This window comes from Schistocerca nitens, chromosome 5, assembly GCF_023898315.1.
Source record: "Schistocerca nitens isolate TAMUIC-IGC-003100 chromosome 5, iqSchNite1.1, whole genome shotgun sequence".
NCBI classification, from domain to species: domain Eukaryota; kingdom Metazoa; phylum Arthropoda; class Insecta; order Orthoptera; family Acrididae; genus Schistocerca; species Schistocerca nitens.
In genome coordinates this window covers 820,430,391-820,448,086 of record NC_064618.1, presented here as the reverse complement: position 1 = coordinate 820,448,086, position 17,696 = coordinate 820,430,391, and positions in this window count along the sequence as shown.

Sequence of the window (17,696 nt, the reverse complement as noted above, 5' to 3'; positions counted from 1 at the left end):
TGTAGTCGAGGAATAATGTTGTGAACAGCACTGTAAAGCATGTCCGGAGTTATGGTGAGGCATTGGCGTCGGATGTTGTCTTTCAGCATCCCTAGAGATGTCGGTCGATCACGATACACTTGCGACTTCAGGTGACCCCAAAGACAATAATCGCTCGGACTGAGGTCTGGGGACCTGGTAGGCCAAGCATGACGAAAGTGGCGGCTGAGTACACGGTCATCACCAAACGACGCGCGCAAGAGATCTGTCGGACATTTTGTGAACTTTGTTATTTTTTCGTTCTAATAAAACCCCATATCATTCCAAGCATGTGTGTCAATTTTTACCTATCTACATTATTCCGTGGTTTATTAAGTTTTCAAATTTATACTGACTTTTTGATCACCCGGTATATGTAGATGTATAGAATATTGTTACATGTTGTCGTGAACCTCACAGTCATTTTCTTACATACTACGATGCTGAATGAGCTCTAGGGAAAATGAGTAGACAATTCATATGTTGTACTTACTTTGCAGCTTTATACAAGCAGCAATGCCTTTGGACTGTCGTGGGAAATTGCAGGTCTCCTTTCTTCTGTAACTATTTGGAGTCTTCCTGCAAAGCATTCAAGTCGCTCTATAACTCTTAACGAGACAGTTCGTCTGAGAGAGAGCTCTTAGACCGGACAGTCGACTTCGACTTGCAGTTTCTCAGAAATACTCAGTTACAGCGTTTAATAGGACCTCAATCATGCTGGTAATCGAATTTGTCCGTATAATTCGCGGTCTGAAAAACTAAAGGCCGTGGACTCCCGTATATCAGAGCTTAACGCCCATTAAACATGAAAGATGTTAGAGATGGAACCACAACGCGTCTTCAACAATGACGAGCAAGGAAATCGGCCATTACGGAACAATCACGGAGGTCGCTCAGGTGATTTAGGGAAATCACGTATAAACATATGTGGGCGGACAAACTGGTCACACTGTAAACCGTACATAACCACATGTGCCACATCGCAGAGACAACCATTAGGACGTCGGTACGGTAACACGTGATTTACGCTCCCTGCCCTCACAAATTCCGCGCTGAAGCACGATTTCTCCACCAACTGTGCCACCTAGAAGGAAGTCAGTACCAAGACTAAGTTATCTGTGCACCGTTCAATCTTTCGACCAACCTTGCTGTAAGGGAGCGAAAGCTGGGTGGATTCAGGTTACCTTATCAACAAGGTTGAGGTTACGGATATGAAAGTAGCTAGGATGATTGCAGGTACTAGTAGATGGGAACAATGGCAGGAGGGTGTCCACAATGAGGAAATCAAAGAAAAGGAATGAACTCTATAGATGTAGCAGTCAGGGCGAACAGGCTTGGATGGTGGGGTCATGTTACACGCATGGGAGAAGCAAGGTTACCCAAGAGACTCATGGGTTCAGCAGTAGAGGGTAGGAGGAGTCGAGGTAGACCAAGGAGAAGGTACCTGGATTCGGTTAAGAATGATTTTGAAGTAATAGGTTTAACATCAGAAGAGGCACCAATGTTAGCACTGAATAGGGGATCATGGAGGAATTTTATAAGGGGGGCTATGCTCCAGACTGAACGCTGAAAGGCATAATCAGTCGTAAATGATGATGATGATGATGATGACTATGCCACCTATTTGATTTAAACAAGGCCTGTGTGTAATCTGTCCTCTAATAACATGAAAATGCGAGTGTTAGGCAGATTCTATTTACCTCCAACAAAACTGGCGAGCAGCGGAGGCGGAGTGCTCGTTTTACTGCCATTACGACACTACCTGCCTGTCCGCAAGCATATTTCGTCACGTGACTGAGGCTCATCTTTGCTGTCTAAAAAGATGGGTTTAACGCTACAGCTCGCAGCAGCACTACAACTAGTAAAATGAGAAGCTTCAGTTGACCCAGGCACGCTTTATTTCCGCATATAATAATGGTTAATAGCCCCGGATTTGGATGTATGCAAAGTAAAAATTTATCTTCCCTAAACGGAAGTACATCGTCCGGGCTTTTCTTTCTGTATTGCTTCTAGCACGTCATAAATATATTGCAGATGTCTCCGTTGAACACTTTTAGATACTTCTGGTAGACACATTGTGATCTAAGAAAACAATCGTTCATGTCTGTAAACCTGTAAGAGGTATGCGCTGCCTGGAATAGGCAAGGCATAGGAGAGTCTCTGACCAGAGAGCAGTATGCTGTTAGTTGTCGCTAGTCTGCAGTAGTCTGCGCGTGTCTGCGCTTGTCTGCTGTCTGCTCTGGTCGGGACTCTGGAGGATGAGTATTATTGTATAAGGTAAAGAAGCAGCCTTGCGCATATCTAGTAATGTATGTGAACTGTCATCCAATTTTTTTAAAAATGCCGTAATAATAATTTTTATAATATAAAGTATTTTTTAAAAAAGCATTCATTTCAATTTAAAGAATTTATCCAATGCATGATCATTCCTTTCACGAATCACAAATGTATAGGCCAGCATTGCACAGAGCTGCGCCGGAAATTTTTTTAGGTAAGAGCAGATATATTCACCGTTTTTATTGAGGTAAGAATTTTTTTGCTTTTTTATTCAGAATACAGGGCCGTGGCGCAGCGCTGCTGTCGTCCTAGAATTTACCAGGTTACTGAATTTTTTTTATTATTTTCGGGTTTAGGAAATTTTCTGTTTCGAGCTTACATTCAATGAGAAAAGAATTTTGTGGGTACATTAAATGTGAATGCATTTCTGCACAGAGATTATAAATGGGAACCAATTTTGTTCAGAGGTTACATTAAATTAGAATCACATTAATTATTCATATTTTTATTATTACTTGTGGGGAGGTTACAAACCTAATGGTCTTGCCCGTTGAACCATCTCGGACATCCTAGAGTAGTAACTATGAGCACTTTTAGATACTTCTGATAGACAGATTGTGATCTAAGAAAACAATCAAAAATGGCTCTGAGCACTATGGGACTTAACATCTATGGTCATCAGTCCCCTAGAACTTAGAACTACTTAAACCTAACTAACCTAAGGACAGCACAGAACACCCAGTCATCCCGAGGCAGAGAAAATCCCTGACCCCGCCGGGAATCGAACCCGGTTCCAGACTGTAGCGCCTAGAACTGCACGGCCACTCTGGCCGGCTAGAGCAAAACTTTTCATTTGCTTGTATTCCATTCACAGTGATATCTAAGCATTAATGTGGATCATTAATGTAGCAACCAGGTAAAGAGTATTGTGTCTTATTGGTTGATCTGGGCACGTCTTTCTACAAGGTACAAGAAATATGGCAGCAGCGGCACCTCAGGACCCACGTGACATGCTATAATTGCTATTGCTATTGAGTGGGAAGCGAGAACGCTACCGCACGACCACGAGCTGCGGACTAAGAAAACAATCGTTCATTTCTGTAAACCTAATGGTCTCGCCAGTTGAACCATGTCTCACATCCTAGAGTAGTAACTATGTATCGTAGTCGTGTTATGTACACTATTCTCAACAGAATGCAGGTGTAAAAATGAACGTCAGGAATTTTTGGAAATTTGTGGTAAGGTCTTATGGGACCAAACTGATGAGGTGATCGGTCCCTAAGCCTACACACTACTTAATCTAACTTAGGCAACGGACAACACACACGCCCATGCCCGAGAGAGGACTCGAACCTCCGATGGGGGCGGCGGCACGGACCGTGACAAGGCGCCTGAGACAGCGCGGCTACTCCGCGCGGCGAACGTCAGAATTCTGCCTCTAGTCTACGTCAGAGTTATTACAGACGAAGCACGAGCTTGGTTTTTATAAGGGCGACGAAAGACCCATTCTAGCATTTCGAATTTTAGGAATACCATGACAGCGTGATAAGACAATTGATTTTCGCATAGACTAATAGATAGTGTTAGTGCAGGGATCGAGTAGGAGTTGTCAGATGACTGATGAAGGTAATGACGGCTAGTTGTAATTTCCCATTTCTTGCAGACGATGAGACTGTCGTGACAGACTATTGTCTGACCTTAGTAACATCCCGTTAAACGCTAACGAAAAACCATCCAAGTGTGTGAACAAGCGACTAGTTCTTAGTGTAGAGAAACGTAAAAATGTGCTAACCTTTCGCAACATAATTAATCAGTCAGAACTCTCACGACACAAAAATATCTGGGAATAATGATGTTTACGGTTTTCAAATGAGACAGCAAGTAACTGGCTGGGGTTTATTGATAAGATGATGGGAAACTGCACTTTGTCTGCAAATGGAGATGCTTAAAGAATAATATATATTTTAACGGTCCGGTTATCGCGGTCGTATTAATTTACTTCGTAAGCGAACCCCGCCACCTCGTCGTCTGTAGACGATGTTTAGTAAACAACCAGTTGGGAGTGCAGCCATGGGCCATAATGAGGAAATTTTATGTTTAATCGTTGTGTAATATGTTGTGACCTAACGAAACTACAATCGTTCAGTCATAACTGTGCGTTCTTTGATTCCTCTTGGAGGTGGCTGATCGGAACTACAACATACGAAACATTAGTTCATTTTACTACAAGAATGACAAAACGATGTACTTAACTTTATACAGTCCATTGCCACAGGACTGTGTCGAATATTTACAACTGTCTTTCAGCAGTAAATCATCACTTTATGCACACAATTACAATGTCTTCTCTCGAAGTACAAGTTCAATATATACAAAAGTAATCTGAGATTGGACTAGCATTGGCGTCCAAACTAAATGATACTGGCTCCTTCATAGGAGGTCACGAACTGGGCAGTGCTGAGTCCGTGCCCCGCCCAGGTCTGTATCGACCTCTGCGCATTGGCGCTGCAGTGCTAAGAGAGAGAGAGAGGGGGCGTGTCTTGAGCAGCGCCTCCCATTCGTCATTGTGGGTTGCAGCGAAACATCGCTAACTTCCGTGGTATCGATGCGCGTTGTCGACTTTGGTGTGGTACCACTATCTTTGGACGACACCACAAAAATATGTTGCAGAAAGCATGATGTTTATCACTGGGCACCGCTCTCAGTATTACGACCGGTGGACTATGCATCGTATCACCAACAGCAGACAGCCAATGGCCAGGCGAGAACGTGGCAGGCATCAAAGAGCAGATAATCGCCACGGCTGAAGGTTGAACTTTTACAAAATAAATACTGAAAAATAAAAAAACAATGCTATGTTGGATTTGTTCGTGTACTAATCTATATAGCGCCAAGCTGGAATTGTGAATTTCTTCTTGGATGTGATACTGAAATTGAGATATAGTTAGAGATTTTAAGTGGCTTATTGTTACCAGAAAATATAGCGATGTTGATTTTAAATTCTGATGGAAGTGATTAATAGTTTGGAGCTGGGTGACTTCTTCTGTTGAATGGTTACAAAGTATGGTGTCGTGTTTTGAATTCAAGCTTAGTTCGAAACATTCATAGTATATAATTGAGAGCAGTTTACGCGAGTGACAATTTACTTAATGGCAGTGAGATTACTCTTTAAGTTTGATGATTTTTTTCGCGCACTGTCATAGTTACGAATTTTTCCCCTCGGCTCCTTCAGACTGATCAGATTTCGGTGAGACAAATCAGGGTTTATTAACGATTAGTAAAATCGTAACCGTTTAGTGATTTGCATTAAAGCCTCGTTTTGTGTGCCTTTGTGCTGATTCGGTAACTTCATATCGAAGCACTCAGGTTTCTTCAGGTCGGTCGTCGGTTGATCGAACACTTGCTCCCGTGGAACACAAGAACCAGTAGGATAGGAGAACCGCCACAGTGCTTCCGGCTCGTACTGAAGATGTGTGACACGCACGTCAGATCGACGACGGTGGATGTCAAGCGTATACAAATGAGAGTGGCAACAATGGTCACAGGCTGGAGGGGGTGGGGGGGAGAGGGGAGTTGCCGACACCCGGAGAAAGACGTAGTGTGTCTCGGGAAGACCAGCTGAGAAGAAAGCAAGAACTGACATTCAGGGGGAAATCTTCGATTATTGTTCAGCTTTCTGCATATGGGGCCCGGAAGAGACTGTGGAGTATAAGTTATACCAATAATAGCTCGCACAGCGGCGTACAAGCAATCACTGTTAGCACACTCCATCGGCGAATGGAACGAGCGGATCTTAACGTACGATGTAATGAAAAGTGCTCTGTACCACACACTTTACTGTTATGCACAGATTATAGACGCAAAACTGCTAAATCATGATCATCTGTTGGAATGTGAACGTCTTGCCAGCCGAGTACAAGTCTTGTGTCTCGGCAACTTGCCTGTGAAGTACGAATGGCGGTCAACTTCTTTCAGCTTCCGCAGCCTACCGATGCAGCCTCTGTCAGAACTTTTCATTTGCTTGTATTCCATTCACAGTGATCTCTAAGCATTAATGTGGCTCATTAATGTAGCAACTAGGTAATGAGTATTGTGTCTTATTGATTGATCTGTGCACGTCTTTCTACAAGGTACAAGGAATATGGCAGCAGCGGCACCTCAGGACCCACGTGACATGCTATAATTGTTATTGTAGTTGTAGTTGTCGAAGCATTCAGTCCCCACGCTAAACAGTCCTTAGCAAACCTCTGCATAACGTTCGTCTGTCTGAAGCTGCTGAACCCCCGGTCTTCCTCTGCACCCATCCCCCCTCTATCAAAATGTTAAATCCATATGTCTCAGGGTGTGTCTTGTCAGCTGATCCCTCCTTTCGAGTTGTGCCATAACAGTGTTTTCCCACCGATTTAATTCCCTACCTCGACACTAGTTACACAATCTAAGTATCAAATCTGCAGCATTCTTCTGTGCCACCACATTTCAAAAGCTTCTATTCTCTTCTTCTCTGAGCTGTTTATCGTGCACCTTTCACTTCCGTAGAAGGCTACACTCCTGACCAATACCTGCAGAAAAGACTACCTAGCAAATTTATATTACACATTAAAAAAATTTTTCATTTTCAGAAATGCTTTCCTTTCTATTACCAGTCTGCATTTTATATCCTCTCTGCTTCTGCCATAGGCACTTATTTCGCTGCCCAGATATCAGAACTCAAGCGGTACATTTGGTATCTCACTCAGTAACCAAATTCCTTCAGCATCGCCCGTCTTAAGTCGAGTACATTCCATTACACTTGTTTTACTCTTGTTCATAATCGCCTTATAACTTGCTAACTTAGTGTCCGCTGCTTCACTCAAGTAGACTGTCGGGCTGCACAGATTTTTTTGTTTTGTTTTTCTTTAATCGTATTCTTATGTTGTTCACAAATTGCAAGATCTTCTAAACTTTTCACGCTAATTAAGGCCACGGAAGCATGGACTTTGCAGAATGTACTTGTGAGCAAAGAGCGATTCTGGTAGCTGGCGTCAAATGTTTTTGCTAATGATACGTTTTAGGTTCTTGTGGTGATATTTCCATAGAAACTCCCTAACGTATATTTCTTCATATCTAACCGAGAAACGAAATACCAATTTTCATACATTTAAGTTTTAAATTTTTTTAATACATCGAAATTTTTTCTTAAAAATGTTCATCCCCTATTTGACATTCTTAGTGGTTGAATTTAAAAAGAACTGTGAAACATATAATTTTTAATTTCTCACAGAGAAGCCAAATACAAATTTATATCGATTTACCTTTGAAAATGCTTTCATAATTAAATAATTTCATAAAAGTTTTCATCGCCTGTTTCACACCCTTGGATGGTTGAATTTCCAAAAACATTGAAACACGCATTTATTTGTTTATTTTCGATGCGAACCGGCATCTGACATACAATTTTTCATAGATGTAGCTTTAAAAATGCTTCAGTTGTTTTTTTTTTTAATACGGACTGATACACCAAAAAACTTTCGCCCCCTATTTCATCCCCTAAATGGTTAAATTTACAAAAGTGACGAAACCTGTATTTTTTTATGTTTCCGACTGAAAAACCAAATACCAATTTTCGTAATTCTAGCTTCAAAATTGCCTTAATAGTGACATATTATCAAGCAGCCTTTCATCCCCTATTTCACTCCATTAGAAGTGGAATTTCGAACCGGCCGGAGTGGCCGAGCGGTTCTAGGCGCTTCAGTCTGGAACCCCGCGATCGCTACGGTCGCAGGTTCGAATCCTGTCTCTGGCATGGATGTGTGTGAAGTCGCTAGGTTAGTTAGGTTTAAGTAGTTCTAAGTTCTAGGGGACTGATGACCTCCGATGTTAAGTCCCACAGTGCTCAGAGCCATTTGAACTATTTGGAATTTCGAACAATCTCTTCTTAAACGACACCTACAGTATAAGATCAATGCAGTCCCCGAATTTTAAGTTTCTTTCTTTAGCTAGGCGATGATGAGTCAGTCAGGACACTTTTAATATATATTTGCAAGACACTATACATTCCGTTAATTTGCTCTTTCAGGTCTTTCGCCGTTTGTGACAGAAGTACAATAACATCGGCATCGCTACAATATCATACTTCAAAGTTTTAATTTCATCTTCCTGAAATCTACTTCCTTTTCCAAATATCTGCTTTGTTTTGCTAACTGCTGGCTCAGAACACATATTGAATAGCATCGAGGTTAAGCTAGAACCATGTCCGCCCCTCTTCGCAACTATTGCTTCCGTTTTCATGTCCTTCTAGGCTTATAACTGCTGTCTGGTTTCTGTACAAGTAGTATGAAACTGCAGTCAGTTCCATTCTTCGCTTCGACAGAACCTGCCATAGGTAAACACTGTTGACCGTTTACGGGGTGTGCAGAATGGAGTGGCGGTCGGCTGTCCCCTGCGTTACACCGGCCAGTCCCCACGGGGCTGCGATCTCGCACGCCACGCACGGCAGCGTGGCCGCGCCTCTGTTATAGACTGCAGAGCCCGGGGCGGCGCGGCGCGTGCCCCCTGGTATTTGTGAGGCGGCGGCAGCAGCTTTCTCCCAAAGCCAGCCGGCAGGCTCGCCGCCTCTACCCCGTCACGGGCAGTCAGCCACTCGGAAGCTGACGACGCGCTGCACTGGAGGAATGTCCAGACTATTCAGGAAAAATCACAACGTGAATCTCTCTAGCAACCGTCTGTATTACTTTGCGCTGTGACCTTTTACGAGCTAAAAATTATGCATTAGTTTTTAACTACTAAAATATTTATCTCGATTTTTAGGGTTCCCTACTTCAGTCGCTAAAGACGAAACACTAGTAGAATAATTTTACTGTCCGTCTGTCTGTGTGTCCGAGTGTTAAGATCCCTTTTTCTCAGCAACGGGTAGATGTATCGAGTTGAAATTTGTGTCAAATACCAAGCCTTACAGTGCCTTGACGGTGTAAGAAATTTAAGCTTCTAAGCCGATGCAATCAAAAGATACGACCAAAAAAAATGGTTCAAATGGCTCTGAGCACTATGGGACTCAACTGCTGTGGTCATAAGTCCCCTAGAACTTAGAACTACTTAAACCTAACTAACCTAAGGACAGCACACAACACCCAGCCATCACGAGGCAGAGAAAATCCCTGACCCCGCCGGGAATCGAACCCGGGAACCCGTGCGTGGGAAGCGAGAACGCTACCGCACGACCACGAGATGCGGGCAGATACGACCATTTGTCATACATTTGATACTCGCAATTTCACTCATCATAATCTATACTCGTGCTCATAAATTAAGGATAATACTGGTACATGGTGAAACAACGCTCTGGTGGGCGGTTTGCGGGTTTAAATCACCTCGGGGTGTGACCATGCGGTGCATTTGATCTGTGGTCGTCGCACGGTGGTGCTGGCAGCAGTCCACATACGCAGAGGTGTGTTGGTGCATGTCACAGTACGGTGCAGCGAGTAAGTGTGCAGACGTTTTCAGACGTGCTAATGGTGACTGTGTATTGGAAACGGCTCAAAGCACACATATTGATGACGTTATGAGGGGTAGAATACTAGGGCGACTGGAGGCTGGTCAAACACAGCAGGTCGTAGCACGGGCCTTCCGTGTGCCACAAAGTCTGATCTCAAGATTTTGGCAACGATTCCAGCAGACAAGAAACGTGTCCAGGTGCTACAGTGCGGGACGTCCACGGTGTACAACGCCACAAGAAGACCGATGTCTCACCATCAGTGCCCGCAGACGGCCACGCAGTACTGCAGGTAGCCTTGCTCGGGACCTTACCGCAGCCACTGGAACAGTTGTCTCCAGACACAGTCTACAGACGACTGAACAGACATGGTTTATTCGCCCGGAGACCTGCAAGGTGCATTCCACTAACCCCTGGTCACAGGAGAGCCCGTAAAGCCTAGTGTCAAGAACACACGGTCATTGGAACAGTGGTCCCAGGTTATGTTCACTGACGAGTCCAGGTATAGTCTGAAAAGTGATCCTCGCCGGGTTTTCATCTGGCGTGAACCAGGAACCAGATACCAACCAGCCGGCCGCGGTGGTCTCGCGGTTCTAGGCGCGCAGTCCGTAACCGCGCGACTGCTACGGCCGCAGGTTCGAATCCTGTCTCGGGCATGGATGTGTGTGATGTCCTTAGGTTAGTTAGGTTTAACTAGTTCTAAGTTCTAGGGGACTGATGACCTGAGATGTTAAGTCTCATAGTGCTCAGAGCCATTTGAACCATTTGAACCAACCGCTTAATGTCCTTGAAAGAGACCTGTATGGAGGTCGTGGTTTGATGGTGTAGGTTGGGATTATGATTGGTGCACGTACACCCCTGCATGTCTTTGACAGAGGAGCTGTAACAGGTCAGGTGTATCGGGACATAATTTTGCACCAATATGTGCGCCTTTTCAGGGGTGCAGTGGGTCCCACCTTCCTCCTGATGGATGATAGCGCACGGCCCCACCGAGCTGCCATCGTGGAGGAGTACGTTGAAACAGGAAATATCAGGCGAATGGGGTGGCTTGGCTGTTCTCCAAACCTAAACCCCATCGAGCACGTCTGGGATGCTCTCGGTCGACGTATCGCGGCACGTCTTCAAGCTCCTACGACACTTCAGGAGCTCCGACAGGCACTGGTGCAAGAATGGGAGGCTACACCCCAGCAGCTGCTCGACCACCTGATGCAGAGTGTGCCAGCCCGTTGTGCGGCCTGTGTACGTGTGCATGGTGATCATATCCCATATTGATGTCGGGGAAACGGTGGCGTTTTGTAGCACATGAGTTTCGGGACGGTTTTCTCAACTTATCACCAATACCGTGGACTTACAGATCTGTGTCGTGTGTATTCCCTATGTGCCTATGCTATTAGCGCCAGTTTTGTGTAGTGCCACGTTGTGTGGCACCACATTCTGCAATTATCCATAATTTATGAGCATGAGTGTATAAATGAAATATCATATCTATATATGTAATTAAGTTCGTGGGAACCCACAGAGGGCGAGTCCTATTCCTACTTATGAAACAGTATCAGAACAAGAATTGACTGATGAAAAGTTCTTATAACCGAAACTTCCTGAGAGATTCACAGTGAGTGTGAGAACGGGCCTCGAACCCGGTATCTAGTCTCTGGCGAGAAATCCTCGTATCGAGTCGGCTAGCCAGCCAGGTACGACGCATCGCTTCAGTTCCGCCAGTACCTGTCTGCTACTTTCCAGACTCTACGCGGACTCCGAAGCACAGCTTTTTCATGGAAGAAAGATCGTCGCGGAGAAATTGCTTAGCCGCAGCCTTTGGGTTGTTTCCAGGATGCACAGTTCACACTGTTTTAATCCGTCAGAAACTTTCATAACAGCACTCACTCCGTTGCAGAACGAAATATCCGTTCCGGTGACAGCGCTGTTTGCCCATTCTGGGATCAGATATCCCGATGTCTGGCTTAACACTTCGCGCATTCAACTAAGCAGCTAGGAGTTACAATTACGATAAACTTAAATTGGAAAGAACACATAGAATATGCTGTGGGGAAGGTAAACCAAAGACTGCATTTTATTAGCAGAACACCAATTAGAAGATGCAACAGAACTGCTAAATAGACAGCCTACACTACACTTGTCCGTCCTCTTTTGGAGTACTGCTGTGACGTGTGGGATCGTTACCCGATAGGATTAACGCAGTACGTTGAGAAAGTTCAAAGCACAGCAGCACATTCAGTATTATCGCAAAATAGGGGAGAGAGTATCACTGTCATGATACAGGGTGGACATAATTAAAACAAAGGCGTTTTTGGTTGTGGCGGAATCTTCTCACTAAATTTCAATCACCAAATTTCTCCTCCCAATGCGAAAATGTTTTGTTGTCGCCGACCTACGAAGGGGGAATAACAAAATAAGGGAAATCAGAGCTCCCACGGAAAGGTATGGGTGTTCGTTTTTTCCGCGCACTGTTCGTGACTGGAATAACAGAGAATTATTGTGAAGGTGGTTCGATGAACTCTCTGCCAGGCACTCTAGTGTGAATTGCAGAGTATCCATGTAGATGTAGAAGTAGATGACATTACGTAAAGAACAGCCTTTTCGGGAGGCAGTACTACGGTTAATGAAATTCACTGGTTTTTATGGATTACTGAAAAATTACCAAAAACTCTGTGATAAGTTGTGGAAACAAAGCAGCCAACCCGAACATTATACAACACGGTAATGGTGCACAGAATTACCAAGCTCGAACCAGCTATGCAGCAATCATTACGCAGCCATTAGACTTGTGTGACTTATCGTGTAACTGAAATTTAACAGGTTCTTTTTAGTACTCATTTGAATGAGTTCACACTTTCCATGATTTAGAGCTAATTGTCACTTTTTGCACCTTCTGGATATCTTGTCTAAATGATTATACAATTCGTTTTGATCATCTGATGACTTTACAAAGCCGCGCGGTCTGAGGCGTCTTGTCAGGGTCCGCGCGGCTCCCTCCCTCCCCCCCCCCCCCCCTCCCCAGGCATGTGGTCCGTAGCGTAGATTAGTTTGAGTTAGATTAAGTAGTGTGTAAGTTTAGGGACCGATGACCTAAGCAGTTTGGTCCCTTCAGATCTTACCACAAATCAACAAAAAAAATGACCTTACAAGACGGTAAATGACAGCATCATCTACTAACAGTCTAAGAGGGCTGTTCAGATTGTCTCCTAAATCGTTTACGTAGATCAGGAACAGCAGAAGGCCTATAACACTTCCTTGGGGACGCCAATCATTACTTCCGTTTTACTCGATAATTTTTCGTCAGCTATTACGAACTGAGACCATTATGACAAGAAATCACGAACCCAGTCACACAACTGAGACGATATTCAACAGGCACGTAATTTAATTAGAAGTCGCTTGTCGGGAACGGTGTCAAAAGTCTTCCGGAAGTTTAAAAATATGGGATCAGTCTGAGATCCGTTGTCGATAGCACTCATTACTTTATGTAAATAAACAGCAAGTTGTGTTTCACAAGGACGATATTTTCTGAATCCGTGTTGGTTATTTGTCTACAAATCGTTTTCTCCGGGCTGATTCATGATGTTCGAAGACAGTATATGCTGCAAAACCCTACTGCAAATAGACGTTACTGACACGAGTCTGTAATTCAGCGGTTTACTCCTATTTCCTTACTCGGGTATTGGCCTGACTTGTGCAACTTTCCAGTCTCCAGGTACGGATCTTTCTAAGAGCGAGCGTTTGTATATCGTAGTTAAGTATGGAGCTATTGTGTCGGGCATACCATCTGGAGCGGAGGCCTTGTCTTTCCCTAAGTGTTTTAAGCTGCCTCGCTACACCGGGAATACCTACTTCTAAGTTACTCTTGTCGGCAGTTGTTCTTGATTCGAATTCTGGAATATTTACTTCGTCTTCTTTGATGAGGAATTTTGGGAAACTGTGTTTCTTTAGCGGCACTATCACTAATAACGTCAGTTGTTTGAAAGGTAGGAGACGAGGTACTGGCAGAATTGAAGCTATGAGGACGGGTCGTGAGTCGTGCTTGGGTAGCTGAGATGGTAAGCACTTGCCCGCGAAAGGCAAAGGTCCCGAGATCGAGTCTCGGTCCGGCACACAGTTTTAATTTGCCAGGAAGTTTCATATCTGCGCACACCCCGCTGCAGAGTGAAAATCTCATTCCGGACTCGTTCGATTAACTGTCAGAACATTTAAACAATTTCACTATAACAACGACTTTTCGATATACATACGGCTGTGATGTGGAAATACATAATCACATTTACGCAGGATTTTAAGTTCATACTTGCAGCATGAAAGCTTATGATGTAGATGAACTATTCTCAATTTATGCTAGAGATGCTGCACACATTAGGGCCGTCGATTAAAGATGCTACTTAGTAATGGTATCCTCAGGACTTCACTGACGTAATTAAAGGAACATCCTTGTCTTAACGCAGGATCCAGCATTCCTCTAGTGCAGCTTCGAACAACTGCAGTAGCATACGTAACATTGGATGTAAGTGCATCCGATCTACGTGCAGTATACCTTCGCAATATAGCTTTTCAAAAGAGGTGATGGACTGCGCTAAGTATTTGTTCTGTCTTATTGGAAGGGATTCCAATTTAAATTTTACTTACTTCGTTATAGTGAAGTAACAAAATAATTTTATGGAGGCAGTAACAAACTTAATTGTGCATTGACAGCCGTAAAAGAGAGCTACTTCATCGTTCCATGACCCAATACTTTTGACCTGGATAATGTCACGTAACCTCACAAATTATGTCTAAATAAATGAGGAAGCTCGTGTGACAGTGACATTCTAACGCGTTCGGCATTCTACATCTACATCCATACTCCGCAAGCCACCTAACGAACGGTGTGTGGCGGAGGGTACCTTGAGTACCTCTATCGGTTCTCCCTTCTATTCCAGTCTCGTATTGTTCGTGGAAAGAAGGATTGTCGGTATGCCTCTGTGTGGGCTCTAATCTCTCTGATTTTATCCTCACGGTCTCTTCGCGAGATAAACGTAGGAGGGAGCAATATACTGCTTGACTCATCGGTGAAGGTATGTTCTCGAAACTTCAACAAAAGCCCGTACCGAGCTACTGAGCGTCTCTCTTGCAGAGTCTTCCACTGGAGTTTATCTATCATCTCCGTAACGCTTTCGCGATTACTAAATGATCCTGTAAAGAAGGGCGCTGCTCTCCGTTGGATCTTCTGTATCTCTTCTATCAACGCAATCTGGTACGGATCCCACACCGGTGAGCAGTATTCAAGCAGTGGGCGAACAAGTGTACTGTAACCTACTTCCTTTGTTTTCGGACTGCATTTCCTTAGGATTCTTCCAATGAATCTCAGTCTGGCATCTGCTTTACCAACGATCAAATTTAAATGATCATTTCATTTTAAATCACTCCTAATGCGTACTCCCAGATAATTTGTGGAATTAACTGCTTCCAGTTGGTGACCTGCTATATTGTAGCTAAACGATAAGGGATCTTTCATTCTATGTATTCGCAGCACATTACACTTGTCTACATTGAGATTCAATTGCCATTCCCTGCATCATGCGTCAATTCGCTGCAGATCCTCCTGCTTTGCAGTACAATTTGCCATTGTTACAACCTCTCGATATACCACAGCATCATCTGCAAAAAGCTTCAGTGAACTTCTGATGTCATCCACAAGTTCATTTGTGTATATTGTGAATAGCAACGGTCCTACGACACTTCCCTGCGGCACACCTGAAATCACTCTTACTTCGGAAGACTTCTCTCCATTGAGAATGACATGCTGCGTTCTATTATCTAGGAACTCTTCAATCGAATCACACAATTGGTCTGATAGTCCATATGCTCTTACTTTGTTCATTAAAAGACTGTGGGGAACTGTATCGAGCGCCTTGCGGAAGTCAAGAAACACGGCATCTACCTGGGAACCCGTGTCTATGGCCCTCTGAGTCTCGTGGACGAGTAGCACGAGCTGGGTTTCACACGACCGTCTTTTTCGAAGCCCATGCTGATTCCTACAGAGTAGATTCCTAGTCTCCAGGAAAGTCATTATACTCGAACATAATACGTGTTGCAAAATTCTACAACTGATAGATGTTAGAGATATAGGTCTATAGTTCTGCACATCTGTTCGACGTCCATTCTTGAAAACGGGGATGGCGTGTGCCCTTTTCCAATCCTTTGGAACGCTACGCTCTTCTCTGACATTGTCATGTCTCGAGCCAGCTTACAGCAAAGGGAACTGTGACGAAACGGAGTCACGTAGTGTGGATACTATAATCGCTTACGTCGATGTATGGAAAGAGGCGTCTCCTGGAAAGGACGTACGCACAAACGGTATCTGCGACCTATGCTGCAGTGTTTACAACACAGACCCCGACAGATGACGCACCGCTGAAAATAGCGGATGGCCTTACGAGTGAGGAACGCCTGTCCGGTACCTGTGGCCGCAATTAGCAGCGGTGATAGCGCCGCACTGCACGGCGCACTGCAGCTCAGAGGCGCGCACCGCGACCTGACTCGACGTGAGGCGGCGCTTGTGGTACGGTAACACGCGCGGCCCGCCTCGCTGCCTCTTACGGCCCAGTCGCTAGACGGACGCCGTGGTGTTCTTGCTGCTCCGTTGCCTTTACAACTCTGCCACGGTCACAACTCTGAATGAAGGATGCGTACTGCGTCCCTCCACTGTGTTGAGGGGAACTTCTTCATACAAACTCATAATGTGACTCTGGAGAGCTTCATACAAATAATGTTGAGCGGGTCTAATTCGATACTTCGATAATACGAGGGGCATTTGAAAAGTCCGTGCAAAAATAAAAACTACTTACGTGTTTGGAGCAAACCTTTTTTATTTTTCGATATAGTCTCCTTTTAGACTTATACACTTCCTCCAACGCTGTTCTAATTTGTTGATTCCTTCCGAATAGCCGGCCGGAGTGGCCGAGCGGTTCTAGGCGCTACAGTCTGGAACCGCGTGACCGCTACGCTCGCAGGTTCGAATCCTGCCTCGGGCCCGGATGTGTGTGATGTCGTTAGGTTAGTTAGGTTTAAGTAGTTCTAAGTTCTAGGGGATTGATGACCTCAGCTGTTAAGTCTCATAGTCCTCAGAGCCATTTGAACCATTTTTTTGAATGAGGCTCTTCGTAGATGACGCTGTTGTATACGGAGAAGTGGCGACGGCAGCAAATTGTAGCGAAATACAGCAAGATGTGCGATGGATCGACGCTTGGTGCAGGGATAGACAACCGACCCTCAGTAAGGTGTGTAAACAAATGTAACGTATAGTACATCAGTAGCAGGTAAACCCGTTATTGTACGATTACTCGATTGCCGAACAACGTCTGTAAGTAGTGACATCCATTAAATATCTGGAAGAACGTACACCGACCAATTTAAAGTGGAACGACTGCATAAAACTAATCGCAGGAAATGCAGGCGCCAGAGTAAGCCTCAGTGTAAGAACCTTCAGTACGTTAACTCCACCCACGAAGGACGTACCTTATAAATCTCTCGTTCGACTGATACTTAAATACTGCGCGTCAGTTCTGGGACCAGTACCAGATTTAATTGGTAGATAAAACAGTGAAGATCAAAATAAGAGCAGCGAATTTTGCTACAGATTCGTTTAGCAAGCGCGAAAGCGCCACAGGCATGCTCATAAAACACCAGTGGCAGGCTACGCAACAGGGGCGTTCTCCATCACCCTGTGATAGGCAGATAAAATTGCCAGAGAGACATTTCTACAACAGACAACCAATAGGCCTATATTGCTTCCTCCTACCCATGTATCATGAAAAGATCGCAAAGGTAAAATTAGAGAGATTCGAACTGAGGCAGAAGCTTACCAACAAGCGCTCTTCCTGCGTGCCAGTCACGGCTGAAGAGGAAAAAGGGAAAGTAGCAGTGGTGCACAAAGTACCCTCCG